Source organism: Hemitrygon akajei, chromosome 9 (genome assembly GCF_048418815.1).
Source record: "Hemitrygon akajei chromosome 9, sHemAka1.3, whole genome shotgun sequence".
In the NCBI taxonomy this organism is placed as follows: domain Eukaryota; kingdom Metazoa; phylum Chordata; class Chondrichthyes; order Myliobatiformes; family Dasyatidae; genus Hemitrygon; species Hemitrygon akajei.
The window spans coordinates 98,418,705-98,433,484 of NC_133132.1; the positions used below are offsets into that span (position 1 = coordinate 98,418,705).

General features: G+C 43.4%; 1 protein-coding gene across 3 annotated transcripts in view; it reads right to left on the reverse strand.

Moving 5' to 3' along the window:
* Positions 1 to 14,730, reverse strand: part of heatr5b (HEAT repeat containing 5B) — a 146,114-nt gene extending 131,384 nt beyond the window's left edge. The window contains exons 1-2 of one of the 3 annotated variants that reach the window (XM_073056615.1): positions 14,558 to 14,730; positions 47 to 162 (exon numbers count right to left, since the gene is read on the reverse strand). The gene's annotated coding sequence lies outside the window, so the exon portion shown is untranslated. Of the gene's footprint in view, positions 1 to 46; positions 163 to 1,034; positions 1,104 to 14,557 lie in introns of all 3 variants that reach the window. The other 2 variants (XM_073056616.1, XM_073056614.1) reach the window with 2 other exon arrangements.
* Between the last annotated feature and the right edge of the window lie 50 nt (positions 14,731 to 14,780).

The window sequence follows — 14,780 nt, forward strand, 5'->3', positions numbered from 1 at the left end:
TCAATCAGCCAATGAGAGCATTTTACATCCACTCTGAGCCACTCACAGCCTATTACGTTGTAGTTCACACTGCCTCCCCCACACGTGTAAGCGTTCTGGCTCCCTCGCCAATTTATTCCATTTTCAACCATAAATCCTGCAACTTCCAGCGTGGGCGTACATCTAGGAAAAGCATTAGCATGGATGTGAAACTGCAAATGATATAGTGTTTGGAAGCTGGTGAGCGTCAGGTTGATGTTGGCACTTTTTGAAATTGACTCCATCAACGATCAAAGTGACCCTGACTGGGAGTGAAGCAATAAGGCAGAGGACTGTTCTTGACGTGATTTCCTGCTACCAAGAGCTGTTACAAGAAAAGGAAACTTAAGAAAAAGGCAGTAAAATCTCGACACCTACTTGAAGAAGGCAAAGTTAGAGGAGGACCCACAGCCTGGTCTCTCATCTAAGATGTAACAACCACCTGCCTGCCTCCGCTGCGGCTGTGATATGTTGCGACTCCACTGATGTACAGGTTAGGCCTATTTGTGCGTTTGTTACTCCACGAATTACTGCATATACATAAAATATCATATATCCCAGGTTTCTTTTCATCAGGCACACACATCCATTTACATAATGTTATTAATGACCCCGCAGAGCACTGACTTACATAGCACTCCACCTTCGAGGAGTTACCTTCAGTGTTAAACAGGGTCTGCAGTGTATCTCTGATTAGCAGAAACACTTGTGGTTACGGAACCAAAGTAAGAAGATTGATGGGACATGATCAAACTGAGGGATTCAACATGTTCATAGGGCCAGTTGGCTTCCTGCCTTGGTCTTATAGCTGAAAGCACGGTTGTCTACAATCTCAGTCATTTCTCGACAATGTTGCACCACTCAGAAGACACTGATTAATGAAGCACTGGTACTCAAAGTTAGCAAAATAAATCATACCTTGGAAGCTTCTTGCTTTCCACTATCCAGTGACTTTTGCAAGAAGTAAACAAGAATGGACAGATCTCTGTGGAATGAAACTTAGCCGAAATTCTCACCTTATTCTTAAGTAATGATGTTATCTTAACGACCATTCATCACTGGCTCTCCTACCAACAATGGGATACCTTGGAAAAAGTAAAGTGTGGAAAATGTGCCACTAGAAGAGCAAAATTAATCGCAAATAGAACACAGTATTGTTTAATATTCATCAGAAGGAAAATCTTGGATAAACTGAATAAAAGTTCATTCTTTCTCTCCCCACAACTGATGCTGAATACTTCTGTTACGAATGTGCCACAACTCTGAGGGGCCGAAGGGTACAAAGTAGCCCCCTCCTTTTTGAGAATCGCAAGATCGCTATTAATTCGGGTCTGGGACCCAGGAAATGAGAGAGAGACGTCCAGAATACACAGGTTTGGAATGTGTCCTGGCCCCAGAAAGACGGAACCATTGATAACGGCCATTGTCTCTTGGAGATGGAATTGTGTATTGAGTACTGTACTATTCATTGAAGCCCTCAGGGAATGACCAGAGTGGGCTGGTTGAGGGATTGCATCATCCCAACCTGATTGACATCTGAGACCCCGTGAGTAAGGATAAAAGAGGGTCTGGGGAACAACCCCTTTAGACACACCAGGAGAAACGCTAGAAATCCCGTGACAGCGTTTAATAGCGACAGCCTGTGGAGGGCTCGCGTGCGTCCTTTCCCGTTGCCTGGGATTGGGGCCTTACCACGGAAGAACGGCTTAGCTAAAGAAGAGGCCACCAACGAAATTTCGAAGGATCGACATTATAAAAAGGAAAAGCTGGCAAGTTTCTAAAATCTCTCTCTCTCTCCAACAACTGAAAACCCAGCGGTCCCCAAAGGCTGAAGTCTGTATGAACTGCATGAACTGAGTGACTTTTATATTTCCATCGGACAATACATTATCCCCTAGACAATGATAGAGCTATTTCTTATTGATTATTATTATACCCGCACTTTTAGATTTAGTATTGACGACGTATATTATCTGTATGTTTGCATTGATATTATTGTTGTGTATTTTTACTAATAAATACTGTTAAAAATAGTACCATCAGACTTCAACGGACCTCTCTATCTTTGCTGGTAAGTGACCCAGTTATGGGGTTCGTAACAACTTGGGGATCTCGTCCCGAGATTTGATACCAAATTGGAGAGCCAGTGAATCGGGCTTGTAAGTCCAAACTTGGATCTGGTTGTGCGGGTAGCCAGACGGGAAACCAGCAAAGATGGACGTGGATGAATTTATAGAAAACCCGACTCTGGAGGCGCTAGAGGCGGCCACAAAGTCGGAATTGATAAATATTGCGAAAGGACTAAGCCTCGCAGAGGTGAGGTTGTCGATGAAAAAGTGGGAGGTGCGGAGGGCCATAACTCAGTATTATATTGTGAAGAATGTGTTTTCTGCTGAGGTATTGTAAAATATCCCTGAAAAGGTACCAGTTAGTGGGACGGCTCAGTTAGAGTTGGAGAAATTGAGGTTGGACGTGGAACAGAGGAAGAGGGAGCTTGAGCTCCAGCTAAAGGAGTTAGAGGTGAAAAGGGAGCAGGAAAGAGCTGGAAAAGAGCAGGACAGAGCTGAGAAACAAAGGGAGCATGAAATTCAGTTAAAACAGCTGGAAGCAGCTGAGAAAGAGAAGGAGAGAGCCGAGAAAGAGAAACAGAGGCAACATGACTTGGATATGGAGAAGTTAAGGCAAGAGCAAAGAGTTCAAGGGTCAGACCGAGAGGAGCGGTTTAATGTTAGTTGGGAGTTGAGGGTAGTACCTCCATTCGAGGAGACGGATGTTGATAGTTATTTCTTGCATTTTGAAAAGGTGGCAGTGAATCAGAAGTGGCCCAGAGATCAGTGGGTGGCGTTGTTACAAAGTGTGTTAAAAGGGAAGGCACAACGGGCATATGCGGCGTTGTCCACGGAGGAGGAAGAGTCTGAGAATTATGAAAAAGTAAAGGAGGCCATTCTTCGGACATACGAATTGGTATCTGAAGCGTATAGACAAAAGTTCAGAAATTTAAAGAAAGGGTGGAATCAGACGTATACCGAGTTTGCCTATGAGAAGGGTGTGCTCTTGGATCGCTGGTGTGCAGCAGAAATAGTGGAAGAAGATTTCTAGCGTCTCAGGGAGTTAATTCTGATTGAGGAATTTAAAGGTTGTGTTTCGGATGATATCCAGATGTATTTGAATGAGAAGCCGAATAAGTCCATCTCCGAATTTGCTAGGTTCGCAGATGAATATGCCCTAACCCACAGGACAAAGTTTTCCTCGAATAAAAGTTACCAGAGAGACCGTGGGAACGGTAGAGAAAGCCCGCCAGCTGAGGCAGAGGTCCCGCCGGGAGCTAGTGGTAAGATTGAGGAGGAGAGGCAAGACGGCAGGAGAGGTCCTGGCTTGACCTGTTTTAATTGTGGAAAGGTGGGACATATTGCATCTAGGTGCCTTACTCTGAGGAAGGAGACAGGAAAATGGAAAGCAGCCGTCCCTATAGGATGGGTTGCAGTGATCAGTAAATCGATGAGAGAGCCCCAGGTAGACAGAGTACAAGAAGGGTCTGAGACATGTATTTCAAAAGGAACCGTGTCTGTGAGAGAGGGAGACACACCAGTTCCAGTGCGGATCTGGAGAGACACGGGAGCTGAACTGTCATTGATTAGCAGTAAGGTACTGGATTTTGGTCGCAAGACTGCAGAGGTAGCTTTGAGAGGAATAGGAAAAGGGACCGAAATGGTGCCCTTGCATAGGATCATTCTGAATTGTGATCTGGTATCTGGACCAGTTGAAATAGGGGTGTGATCAGAATTCCCGAGAACTGACATGGACGTCCTTCTGGGTAATGATTTAGCCGGTGGTAAGGTTTGGTCAGCAATGAAGCTGATGAGCAGGCCTATGAGTGTTGAGGTCCCGCCCCTAGATTCCAAGATCTATCCCGCATGCGCGATCACTCGCAGCATGTCAAGAAAGGCAGCTGAGAATGAGACCAGTTTAAATCCGGCCAGTATCGATTTGGCCGAGACGTTTTTACCGACCCTGTACCATGTGGGTTTAGAGGGTGGAAAAACGGAGAATAGGAAAGTGAAAGAGAGTTAGGGAGAGAAGGTAGTCCTGCCCTTAGCTAGGAGAAAATTTATAGAGGCACGAAGTAAAGATGAGAAACAGATAAGGCTGTTAAAAGGTCCAGAGTTGGACATGGATGATCTGTCTGGTTTGGCAGAACTGTTTGAAGAAGTTGAAAATTCTAAAGGTGTTCCCGATAATGAAATGAGGGCAGTCCTAGATGAAAAGGATGCCATTACCTTGAAGAAGTCTGCTGGGTTGGCAGATGAGGTTGTTTCAGTCCGCGGGGTTGAGTTTACTCTGGAAGGGAGTTGCCCAGAGAGTAGCTGGGAGGATCAGGGGAATTTAGAATTTGAAAAGGGTACGGGTATTGAAAGCCTGGAAGAGGCAGATGTCCTGTTTGAGTGTGTCCAAGATGTGGATGCACGTGGTACTGAACCTAGTAATGGAGCTCAGAAAAAGTCTGAGGTATTTGATTCAGTTGAAAAGGAATGCAGTCCTCGTGGGTCAGATGGACTTGGTTCAGTGAAGAAAGGGTTAACCTTGGTAATAGTGGGAAGTGAGAATTCCCAGTTGTTTGTGCTCGAAGGTGTGTTAAAAGTTAGTGAGGAGATAAAAGGTGGTGAGGTGAATATTATTATTGAAGGAAAAGGGAAAAGTGTAGTTCCTAAATTGAATGAAGAAATTTTAAAGTCTGGATTGATGTCAGAAGCAGCTACCAGGCTACAGAGACAACGGCGGCTTGGTAACACGGTGCCTGCGAATCAATTACAGGTTGAATTGGAATGTAAAGGTGCCCCACACGCTATTGTTATTCAAGAGTGTGGTGTGAAAAAGCAGAATTCGAAATGCTGTTTGAACAAAGAGTTTAAACTGAAAACTAATAGCCTGAAGGGTCCTGAAGAGAAAACTAGCAACTTGCTTAAAATTAAAGAATTGTGTGGAAATTCGGAAAATGGTCTAAGTTTGGAACACGTTGTTGATAAAATAACTCCTATGAAAGGAGCGGGCGAAAGCCTATTTCGCCATGGTGCACAAGCTCACCACGTGGGAGTTAACTGGAAAAGGGGCGAGGGTTGATGGGATGCCATTTTTAATAGCAGGATCCGGTTTTAAGGAATTTCGACAAAGCATGTGAATAATAAAGACAACCCTCATGGAAGCTTGACTGTTAAGTTTGAAAGTAACAATAAAGATTAGTATTTGCATGAACTTTTGTAGTATACACGTAAGCCAAGATCACAACTCTTTAGTTTTGTTTGCTGAAGAAAAGAAATAAAAATAGGTGTTTATTAAATTGGAGTCTGATGCTACAAGACTTTAGTAAGGTACAAGATGTTAAGATATTAAAGGAAGTGACAATGTAATCGTTAACTGTTTAGATGCTGAATTGAATGTATAACTGTATTACTGTGTAGGGAAAAAAAACTTTTGTATTGTGTTAGATTCTAGAATCCTGTAAGACTCTGTATTACTTCGTTTTTACCGATGGTAAAAACGCTTTGAAGGAAGGGGGTGTTACGAATGTGCCACAACTCTGAGGGGCCGAAGGGTACAAAGTAGCCCCCTCCTTTTTGAGAATCGCAAGATCGCTATTAATTCGGGTCTGGGACCCAGGAAATGAGAGAGAGACATCCAGAATACACAGGTTTGGAATATGGCCATTGTCTCTTGGAGACGGAATTGTGTATTGAGTACTGTACTATTCATTGAAGCCCTCAGGGAATGACCAGAGTGGGCTGGTTGAGGGATTGCATCATCCCAACCTGATTGACATCTGAGACCCCGTGAGTAAGGATAAAAGAGGGTCTGGGGAACAACCCCTTTAGACACACCAGGAGAAACGCTAGAAATCCCGTGACAGCGTTTAATAGCGACAGCCGGTGGGTGAGTGCGTCCTTTTCCATTTGCCTAGGAATTGGCGGGCCTTACCACGGAAGATGGCTTAGCTAAAGAAGAGACCACCACCAACGAAATTTCGAAGGATCGACATCATAAAAAAAGGAAAAGCTGGCAAGTTCTAAAAATCTGTCTCTCTCCAACCAAAGGCTGAAGCCTGTATGAACTGAATGACTTTTATCTTTCCATCGGACAATCCATTATCCCCAGACAACGATAGAGCTATTTCTTATTGATTATTATTAAACCCGCACTTTTAGAGTTAGTATTGACAACGTATATTATCTGTATGTTTGCATTAATATTATTTTTGTGTATTTTTACCAATAAATACTGTTAAAAATAGTACCATCAGACTTCAACGGACCTCTCTATCTTTGCTGGTAAGTGACCCAGTTACGGGGTTCATACACTTCCAAATCATTGCTGACCATTTCAGATATCCAACATCCACAGTTTTTTTGGTAAATTAATTGCCTTTGAATTAGGAGGCTTGGGTCTGAACTTTTATACAATAAGCACATAATAGCTAGCATATCTATGGTTCCTACAGGAAGCACTAAATATAGACTGCTGTTCTGACATGTGAAAGAGAAAATGACACCGAAATGAAAAACATTAGTAAATTATTTATCTGTCAAAATAAGGTACAAATTATGGCTTAGATGGTGCCTGACATAATAAGGTATAGACTGTGACTGACCTACAGAGAATAGGGTTAAATCCCACTCCAAAATCTAGACTGACTTTCCATTGCAATTCTACTCAAGTGTTATATTAGAGGGAATCCTCCAGGTTTTCCACAGAGAGCACCAATCTGCATTCCTACATAGAAGTACTCCTAAACCATCATTCTGAAGAGCAGGTGAAGTTCTATGGTTTCTTGGCCAACGTTTACCTTCTACCATTATCTAACATAGAGAATTATCACATTACAGTGTAGGAGTTTGCTCTTGTAAAGTGGCTGCTGAGCTGTCTACAGTGATAATCCTTCAAAATAAATCATCATTACTCACAGAGGTCAAAGTGGGTTTATGATTTTAAATCTTTTAACATGAGATGCAGATCTAATATTTTATAAAGCAGTATTTCATGAAAACTACAGCAAGAACAAAGTCATTGGGAACTACAGCACAGAACAGGCCTTTCAACCCATCTAGACCATGCCCATTGACCTGCATCACAGCCCTCCATCTTCCATCCACGTACTTATCCAAACTTCTCTTAAATTATTGGAGTTGAATCCACATCCACCACACTGGCTGACAGCTTATTCCACACTTACACCATCCTGAGTGAAGAAGCTCCCCCTTCAAATTTTCACCCTTCACTCCATGAGATCTACAAACCCCATTTCCAGAAAAGTTGGGATATTTTCCAAAATGCAAAAAAAACAAAAATCTTTGATATGTTAATTCACGTGAACTTTTACTTAACTGACAAAAGTACAAAGAAAAGATTTTCAATAGTTTTACTGACCAACTTAATTGTATTTTGTAAATATACACACATTTAGAATTTGATGGCTGCAACACACTCAACAAAAGTTGGGACAGAGGCATGTTTACCATTGTGTTACATCACCTTTCCTTTTAATAACACTTTTTAAGCGTTTTGGAACTGAGGATACTAATTGTAGTAGATTTGCAATTGGAAATTTTGTCCATTCTTGCTTGATATAAGACTTCAGCTGCTCAACAGTCCGTGGTCTCCTTTGTCTGATTCTCCTCTTCATGATGCGCCATACATTTTCAATAGGAGATAGATCTGGACTGGCAGCAGGCCAGTCAAACACACGCACTGTGTCTACAAAGCCACGCTGTTGTAGCCCGTGCAGAATGTAGTCTGGCATTGTCCTGCTGAAATAAGCATGGACGTCCCGGGAAGAGACGTCGCCTTGATGGCAACATATGTCTCTCTAAAATCCTAATATACGCCTCAGAGTCAATGGTACCTTCACATACATGCAACTCACCCATGCCGTGGGCACTAATGCACCCCCATACCATCACAGATGCTGGTTTTTCCACCTTTCACTGATAACAATCAGGATGGTCATTTTCATCTTTGGCATGGAGAACTTGACGCCCGTTTTTTCCGAAAACTAGCTGAAAAGTGGACTCATCTGACCACAGCACATGGTTCCACAGTCTTTCGGTCCATCTGAGATGAGCTCGGGCCCAGAGAACTCGCCGGCGTTTCTGCATAGAGTTGATGTATGGCTTCCTCCTTGTGTAATACAGTTTCAAGTTGCATTTCTGGATGCAGCGACGAACTGTGTTAAGTGACAATGGTTTTCCGAAGTACTCCCGAGCCCAGGTGGCTATAATTGTCACAGTAGCATGACGGTTTCTTAGGCAGTGCCGCCTGAGGGCTCGAAGATCACGCGCATTCAACAGTGGTTTCCGACCTTGCCCTTTACGCACTGAGATGTCTCTGAATTCTCTGAATCTTTTCACAGTATTATGTACCGTAGATGTTGAAAGACCTAAATACTCTGCAATCTTGCGTTGAGAAATGTTCTTTTTGAACTGACTAACAATTCTCTCACGAATTTTAGCACAAAGGGGTGAGCCACGACTCATCCTTGCTTGCAAAGACTGAGCCTTTGATGGATGCTACTTTTATACCCAGTCATGATACTTCAGCCTGCTTAATGTGGAGTCTTCCAAACCGGTGTTACTTGAATATTCTGTGCACTTTTCAATCTTATTTTAACTCTATCCCAACTTTTGTTGAGTGTGTTGCGGCCATCAAATTCTAAATTTGTGTATATTTACAAAATACAATTAAGTTGGTCAGTAAAACTATTGAAAATCTTTTCTTTGTACTTTTGTCAGTTAAATAAAGGTTCACATGAATTAACATATCACAGATTTTTGTTTTTATTGCATTTTGGAAAATATCCCAACTTTTCTGGAAATGGGGTCTGTAGTTCTGGTCTCACCCAAGCTCACTGGAAAAAGCCTGCTTGCATTTACCCGATCTATACTCCTCAAAATTTTTAAACTCCTATCAAATCTCCCCTCATTCTCCTACGCTCTGGAGAATAAAGTCCTAAAGTCTTAATCTATTCAACCTTTCCCTATAACTCAGGTCCTCAGGTCCGGGCAACATCCCTGTAAATCTTCTCTGGACTTTTTCAATCTTATTGATAGTTAGGATTAAACCCAGATTGGCAGTCCTGAACAGTCCCAATGGATGGTCCAGGAGTTACGTTCATTAAGGTTGCAAATCAGAAATACATATTTAACCCAAGGAAAGGAAAGAAACTCCATGTTTAATTGCAAGTTCTGAAGTTCAACACCTTCCTCTTTGCTACAATGTCATGGCTATACTCTTTTAGCACCACTAGGACAACTTGAGGCAAGAACAACCAAAGAATTACATAGTCACAAGCCAGTATTTTCAATTTTAAACCTTGACATATCAAAAGGCAGTTTCAACACTCCCTAAGTTCACAAAAGAAATTATTCAGTGTAAACACATCCTTTTAAGTTGCTTGAAGTACAAGTACTGTATACTGTAAATTCTGTAATGCACCTGACAAAGATCCACGCAAAAATCAAAAGGTTCTGACTATTCCTTTAACTAACAATGTTCAAATGTTTGCATATTTCCAAACTGTTCAGAAAATAAAACTGCATAGAAAACAGAAATGTATAATCACTTCTAAAGGTGGAAGCAGGAAAAAATTGAGGGAAATTACGATTCTGTGTTTCTAATTGCATGCATCTGGATTCCAGAGGTTGAGGAATTTGACAAATTCACACTGATATCACATTCAGCTCACAATGTATTAAATGCATATAACCTTTTAATGATTTTGAAGTATACCAAGATTAGTTCAGTGAAGAACGAGAGACCTTAAATATAAAGTGACTGAGAAAAACAAATGATAGGTGTAAAGCACACAAGATGCTGGAGGAACTCAACAGATCAGACAGCATCTATGGAGGGGAATGAACAGTAAAAGTTTTGAGCTGAGAGAGAGCGAAACATCAGCTTATTTATTCCCCTCCACAGATGCTGCCTGACTTGCTGAGATCTTCCAACGACTTGTGGGTGTTACCCAATTTTTCCAGCATTTGCAAGATCTCGCGTAAATGACAGCTGCAGAACAGATTGCTCAAGTTCTTGACTACATTCTTTATACGTTGAATAAGAATGCTACCCAAATCAATGGAATTTTTTCAATAAACATTCATTTGAAATATGAAAATAATCTTACAACTCAGGATGGGTGTCTGAGGCATAAAATTATGCAAAGCTGACTGAAAACCCTTGTTTGTTCTCCTACAATAGAATGCATGGTCCATTGTGACAGATACTTAGGCAACCACCATTGAAACTTTGTAGACTGCACTGCCTTTGAAAAACAGCACATATTCAACTGTAGGACAGAATCCCAAACATGATTGTTTCTGAGGCATCAGCTGTTACAGGTAACAATGCAATCGCTATCACAGCTCAGCTTCACTGAATTTGTTGTCAAATATGCCTAATAAATTTAATCAAACCTCCACCACAGATGGTCCGATAGCTGCAAGAGGAGGAGGGTTGGACACAGGACTAGCAACTGCATCGCACAAAAACCCAGAGCTACAAAAACCCCAACAGACCCTCCAAAGACCTCATTCCTTGAGGGGAAAGGATTTTCGCCAAGAAGACATATGAAGTTGGGTGGCAAAAGTGGAAGCTTCAGAGCCAATTACCAGACCAGAAAAGAGGCCTCTGGTGAGCTACTTTCCTTGGCCTATGCCCTAGTAGGGGTGATGAGCTTAAGACACAAAGGTTGCAGGTGTTGTGGATAGTGTGGAGGGCCGTCAGGGGTTACATTGGGACATTGATAGGATGCAAAACCAGGCTGAGAAGTGGCAGATGGAGTTCAACCCCGATAAGTGTGAAGTGGTTCATTTTGGTAGGTCAAATATGATGACAAATTAATGGTAAGACTCTTGGCAGTGTGAAGGATCAGAGGGATCTTGGGGTTCGAGTCCATAAGATGCTCGAAGCAGCTGCACAGGTTGACTCTGTGGTTAAGAAGGCATACGGTGTATAGGCCTTCATCAATTGTGGAATTGAATTTAGGAGCCGAGAGGTAATGTTGCAGCTATGTCATACCCTGGTCAGACCCCACTTGGAGTACTGTGCTTAGTTCTAGTCACTTCTCTACAGGAAGCCATAGAAAGGGTGCAGAGGAGATTTACAAGGATGTTGCCTGGATTGGGGAGCATGCCTTATGAAAATAGGTTGAGTGAACTCGGCCTTTTCTCCTTGGAGCAGCGGAGGATGAGGTGACCTGATAGAGGTGTATAAGATGATGAGAGGCATTAATTGTGTGGATAGTCAGGGGCTTTTTCCCAGGGCTGAAATGGCTGCCACAAGAGGACACAGGTTTAAGGTGCTTGGGAGTAGGTACAGAGGAGATGTCAGGGGTAAGTTTTTTACTCAGAGAGTGGTGAGTGCGTGGAATGGGCTGCTGGCAGTGGTGGTGGAGGCGGATACAATAGGATCTTTTAAGAGACTCCTGGATAGGTACATGGAGCTTAGAAACATAGAGGTCTATGGGTAAAGCCTAGTAATTTCTAAGGTAGGGACATGTTCCACACAACTTTGTGGGCCGTAGGGCCTGTATTGTGCTGTAGGTTTTCTATTTTCTAAGATGGTGGTATTTAACCAAAAGATTCTAATAAAACTGCCAAGGGCAGTACTCAAAGTGAAATTTAAAAAAGTACAATAAAGTATCAGCCAATGATCAAAGACCACTGTACATTCCTGACAGATTCCAGTCAATAATTTTAAACATCACCAAGCAGAAGTCAGTTAAATCCTATACTGTCAAACACACACTCAAGCTACCAGTGCAATGTATGTGGCTGTACCTGGTGGTCATGTATCACACAAATAACTTCAGAGATGAATGACATTCATTTTAATATAGCTCAGAACATGATAGATGTTGCAGTAAACTCCATAATCCCTCAAGTCTACCAAAGGCCATGCCCAAAAATGGCACCTAAAGGAATATTTCTGCTTGATTCTCATGTGGGGGGGATGGGTAAATCAAGAGCACAAGTGAAATGATGAGTAAGTAAATAGAGGTGAGTAAGACTGAGTAAAGTGATTGGATACGGAGCTTGAAATGGAACAATAAGAATGACAAGCAAATAACAAGTAGGATAGACAAAGGAGAGTCAGTGGATATCGTTTACGTGGATTTTCAGAAGGCCTTTGACAAAATGACGCACGTGAGATTGCTTAACAAGATAAGCCCATGGCATTACAGGAAAGATACTAACATGGATACGAGATTGACTGACTGGCAGGGAGCAATGAGAGGGAATAAAGTCAAGTCAACTTTTATTGTCATTTCGACCATAACTGCTGGTACAGTGCATAGTAAAAATGAGACGTTTTTCAGGATCATGGCGTTACATGACACAGTACAAAAAACTAGACTGAACTACGTAATAAAAAAAACACAGAAAGCTACACTAGACTGCAGACCTACACTGGACGGCATAAAGTGCACAAAAACAGTGCAGGCATTACAATAAATAATAAACAAGACAATAGGGCAAGGTGTCAGTCCAGGCTTCGGGTATTGAGGAGTCTGATAGCTTGGGGGAAGAAACTGTTACATAGTCTGGTCGTGAGAGCCTGAATGCTTTGGAGCTTTTTCCCAGACGGCAGGAGGGAGAAGAAATTGTATGAAGGGTGCATTGGGTCCTTCATAATGCTGTTTCCTTTGCGGATGCAGTGCGTCGTGTACATGTTCGTAATGGCAGGAAGAGAGACCCCGATGATCTTCTCAGCTGACCTCACTATCCACTGCAGGGTCTTGCGATCCGAGATGGTGCAACTTCCGAACCAGGCAGTGATGCGGCTGCTCAGGATGCTCTCAATACAAACCCTGTAGAATGTGATGAGGATGGGGGGTGGGAGATGGACTTTCCTCAGCCTTCACAAAAAGTAGAGATGCTGCTGGGCTTTCTTTGCTATGGAGCTGGTGTTGAGGGACCAGATGAGATTCTCCATCAAGTGAACACCAAGAAATTTGGTGCTCTTTATGATCTCTACCGAGGAGCCGTCGATGTTAAGTAGGGAGTGGTCGCTCTGTGCCCTCCTGAAGTCAACAACCATCTCTTTTGTTTTGTTCACATTAAGAGACAGGTTGTTGGCTCTGCAGCAGTCCGTTAGCCACTGCACCTCCTCTCTGTGAACCTTTTCTGGTTGGCTGCCGGTAACTTGAGGTGCTCCACAGGAGTCTGTGTTGGGGCCACTTTGCCTCATGTTATATGTCAATATTTGGATGATGGAATTGATGGCTTTGTGGCTAATTGCCCCTAGCAGAAGGAGAGGCAAGTTGGACTTAGTTTGGGAGAATGGGGAAAAAAAGTGGCAGATGGAATATAGTGCAGGGAATTGTCTGGTCATGCGCTTTGGCAGAAGGAATAAAAGCGTAGACTATTTTCTAAACGGAGAGAGAATTCAAAAATCTGTGGTACAAAGGGACTTGGGAGTCCTCGTGCAGGATTCCCTAAATGTAACCTGCAGGAAGGCAAATGCAATGTTAGCATATATTTGAGAGGACTAGAATACAAGAGCAATGATGCAATGCTGAAGCTTTATAACACATTGGTCAGACCACACTTGGAGTTAGCAGTTTTCGGTTCCTTATCTAAGAAAAATGTGTTGATATTGGAGAAGGTCCAGAGAAGGATTCCAGGAATGAAAGGGTTTCTGTATGAAGAATATTTGACGGTTCTGGGCCCGTACTTGCTGGAGTTTAGGAGAGGAGGGGGTAGGGGTAACCTCATTGAAGCCTACTGAATATTGAAAGGTCTAGATAGAATGGATGTGGCGAGGATGTTTCCTATTGTGGGGAAGTTCAGGACTAGCGGGGATACCTCAGAATATAGGGACATTCATTTAGAACTGATGAGGAGGAATTTCTTTAATCAGAAGGCAGTGAATCTGTGGTATTCATTGCTACAGACAGCTGTGGATACCAAGTTCATGATTAGTCAGAGCATCAGAGGTCTTGGGGAGAAGGCAGGAGAATGGGGATGAGAAAGATAACAAATCAACCATGATCAAATGATGGAGCAGACGACGAGCCGAACGCCCTAGATCTGCTCCTATGTCTCATAGTCATAACGTCTAAATGATTGAGGAAGCTATGCATACTTATGGGCAAAATGTCAGTGGGTCACAGCGAAGTAGACCTAAATAGGGAGTACAGCCCATGAGATAAAGAGGAGCAGCTGCAAGCGTGGCCTAGATAAGGTGAAGTCTTGATGGGTGCTGTTGGGGTGTGGGGCAGGGGAGAGTGGGGGCAAATACCGTATGTACCTCCAACTCACGGGCAGTAGCGGTTGACGGGGGGGGGGGGGGGCTGGTGGAGGGTGTTGGTGGTGGTAATACGTGTCCGGGCAACGAAGGGATATGTGTCAGAGCAAGGCAGTGGGAGTGTCAGGGCGGGCTGGGGGCGTGGATGTCCCGCCAGGTACGGGGCACAGTCCCTGGGCCATAGCAGACCAGACTAGACCAGACCGGGCCCCGCTACCGCCTGACCTCCTTCGGCCCAGCTACTCACCATTTTCCGGGTCGAACACCAGCCTCCGAAGCAGAGGCGTAAGGAAAGGTTCCGGGCAGGAACAGGCGAGCCAGTCAAGGCGCAGAGTCACTCCGATCAGCGACACTAAAGCTTCGGCCACAGTTCTCAGCCGGCGTTAGTCCCCAGGTCTCAGCCGTGCGCATGCGCACCCACAGCCCAGCGTCAGAGCGAACACGCGCTCGTCCTCGGACATAGCCGCGCG